Below are 3,549 nucleotides of genomic sequence, written 5' to 3'. Positions count from 1 at the left end.
ATGCACATAGTTTGGACCTTCAAAATAAAAGCCAGAGCGCTCACTATCAACGCCTTTTACACGGCGGGACTCAACACAATCTGTAACAATACCGGTCGTGTGTGTGTGTGTGTGTGTGTGTGTGTGTTATTTTACCCTTGTAAAGTTACTGTCCTAAAAACACAATTGTGCACGCTTTTAAGCTTTTGTTTTATTTAACCCTACCCGGAAGTGCTATTGGTTGAGTTTTCCCCCTAAGCTTTATCATTACTCCAGGGGAATGCTAAGATACGTCAAAAAACCTGGCAACAACGTAGAATTAAACGAAATTACGCATATGGATAACGCAGTTAGACTTTACACGTAGTCAAATATGGTGGGGGAAATCGGAATGCTGCACATCTCTTCTGGAAAGATTTGTACACACTGGTTATATTGTGCAAATGAAAACTGAACGCATGGTTTGGAATTGTTAAAAATGATTTAAAACTATGTTACAGTACATAGTGCAACACGCATGTTGAATCTAGAAACTGTAGCACTAGCAGGTTACAATGATTTAACCTTGAGGAAAACATTGCGACGACATTATTTCTTTGGGCATGAACCTAGTCAGCTAGAGAAACACATAAATGAATGTCTTTCTAAGCAGTACCTTTACACAGCAGTGTTTTCGTCTTGGATGCAGCCCCCACAATGACTGATGCTATTTTATAACTATTTTATAGCATTGCAGAGTTCATTCCCTGAAAAGCAGGACTGAAGTAGCATGAACTGACTGCATCATGGTGGTTTGGATGGACCCTTAGAGGAAACTCAGCAGAGGGTGGAAAGACGTTTGAAAAGCATGAAAAGTGTATGACTGAGCACTGAACTGGCCTGTGAAGTCACGGAAGCAAGTAAAGGAGTGAGTGTGTGAAATGCATTAGGAGATACACTCATACATGCCCTCCCCCCTTTGCTCTTTCCTCCTCCCAATTAGCCTTAAGATTTCACAAAACACCCGGCAGTGTTGTATTGTGTATGTGTGAAATTATGTCGACCTGGTTCAAAGACTGTAATGCAACTGTCTATTACATAATGAACAATAAAATAAAAGATGATATTGCACTGTGTGAGAACATTACTTAAAAACTATAGACGACTAAGGTGTGCTCAGCTTTTGTACTATATCCAATTATGATGTGTATTCTGAATTAAACAGCCTGATAGTGGTTGGGTAAAAGCTGTCCCATGTGCTGTCACAACCGACATGGTGCCATCATTTTTAATATATTAAAAAATACTGGTGGCTACCAGTGCTATCCCTTAGCCTCCTAGTAGATGCACCTGTTGTATAAATGTGAAAATCCTGGATGATTTTATGAAAACTTTGACTTTGACCAAGTCAAGATCGCAGTGATTCTAACTTGTCCAAGATTTTTAGATGATGCACCTATAGTATGAATTGAAAATTCCTATGAGGCCTCATTCTCAAGTTATCACATTCATAAACTTTGGTGTGTATGCTGCCTGCCAATCCACCCGCCCAGCATGGTGAAAACAATACCCCATTAGACTTTTATGGCTGAGGGGTAAAAAAAATACCTGTTTTCCCAGCTGCTGAAATGAGCCAAAACAGAAAACAGAAGCTGCATGAGAGTGCTTGCCTGTGTAAAAGAGCGGTCCACTGCATTCAGTGTCAGATTTACTTGTACCATTTGGCAGTTGAAGAGTTGCTGAGGAGCTTGGAAAACATGTAGAAAAATGTATCAAGAGAAAAAACTATATTCATTAAAATCATAAAATTTGCACAGATATATGTTAAATTAATCTCTGATGAAAAAATGTTACCCATTTAAACAAGTTTATATCAGTGTTTTTACCAGATTAATAAATTGAACACTGGGAAAATGTGTACATTTGGGTATTTTAATCCTGCACAAATGACAGCTTTTGATATCTGACAATGATTTTAAAAAGCCACCGAACATCTGCTGTAAATGATGGGAGAGAGAGAATGAGGGAAAATAGGCTTGAGTGACACAGTCATGTGGGGAACTTGTGACTGCATCATGTGGATGTGCTTTTGTGCATAGGCATGATTAAAGCTACAGTTCTAGGCATAGTACCATTTCTACAGACCAACTCGCAAAGACAGTACCTTTCTTTTTACCTGTAAATGTAAAATCTTTATACAGTGAAATTGGTCTGACAAACAATTTGTTGGAGTTTAAACAATTTTAAAATTATGGTAACAAAGGACCAGCAAAGAAATGAGGGCCGTGAGCCCATTTACACATTACACCTCCTTCCTTATCCAGCTGTGAGCATGTGCTCCAGGATACCCACAAAGCATTTCTTTTTTCCTTAATCATACCACCTCTTCCTTTTATATCCATGCCATTGCAGGCTTGAGCATCTCTATGTTGTATTTCTCTTCGTGGCTAACCCAGTTGGGGTGCAGAAAGAAGCTTATCACAGTGGCTCTGAGAGATAACAGAGAGTGTCAGATTTCCTGAAGACAAACACCTACACGAGATCAGCAAAACAAACAGCAGACAAACAAAACCCAGATACACATGTTATCAGTTGTTATGGCCCATTGTCACTATCTGCTTTCACTGGTCAATACATCCCTCCAGGTGCATTAGGAATAAATAAAGGAAAAGAATCCAGAATTAAGCGTCAGACTTCTTTTGTCTGGAAAAAAAAAGAATGATGCCTGTTTTTTTTGGTTTTTTTTATTTGAGAGCGCTCACCGAAGAACAGGGTAATTTCCTTTTGAGAGCTGCTGACAGATTTGGAGCAGTTTGATATCTGGGTGTGAGCAGCCAGCACAGTAACACACAATATGCTCTCAGTAGTGGCTCGTTTTTAATTAGGGTGTTTTCCCCCACAAATTCACAATAAGCCCACATCAAAAAAATTTTAAACTCACATTGAACCCAAAGTTTTCCCTAAGATGTTTAGTCAGAAATTTGTCATACTAAACCAGAGCTTGGGCTCAAGCATCAGAACCTAGAAGCCAACAGCAGTTTTACCAACTCTATTTGAATAGTGAGAGCAGGGTTTAATCAGCAGGTCAGTGGCACTGACAGGTAGTTAATCTGCAGAAGTGTTTGTATGCCAAAGAGGCTAGTGGTGACCAAGATGAGTTTAACAAACTCTTGCAGTTTTTCCCAATTTGATTTGGAGACTTTACTTGTTTGTTTCTTGAGAATGTGATGAGTATATGGGCAGTTGGGATTCCAGGAAAGTGGAGAGAGGTTGGTGGAGAGATGGCAGGTAAGAGAAGAAAAAGAAGGAAAGGCAGAAGAAGAGGTGGGAAAAGGAAGAGATAAAGATCTCCTATCTTAAAGAGTCCTATCTTGTTCTGGTTTTGTCACACATAAAATTTAACAAAAATAATCCTCATAACACATCTCTCATTTTAATCATCATTATCATAGCCGTGGGTAACAGTGCTAGAGGAGCTCAGCTCATATTTAGTCATTCAATGGGTTTTCCCCTCTGTACTTACGCTGAAACTATTTGCAGCACATTTAAAAAAAAAATAAAAAACCTCTGCAGTTGCACTTCTTCATTTTG

This window comes from Aulonocara sp. 'chitande type north' Nkhata Bay, linkage group LG6 (genome assembly GCF_057382095.1).
Source record: "Aulonocara sp. 'chitande type north' Nkhata Bay isolate Kocher_YH1m ecotype deep benthic linkage group LG6, A_spYH_male_GT1.1, whole genome shotgun sequence".
NCBI classification, from domain to species: domain Eukaryota; kingdom Metazoa; phylum Chordata; class Actinopteri; order Cichliformes; family Cichlidae; genus Aulonocara; species Aulonocara sp. 'chitande type north' Nkhata Bay.
Note: the sequence above shows the minus strand (reverse complement) of the source record.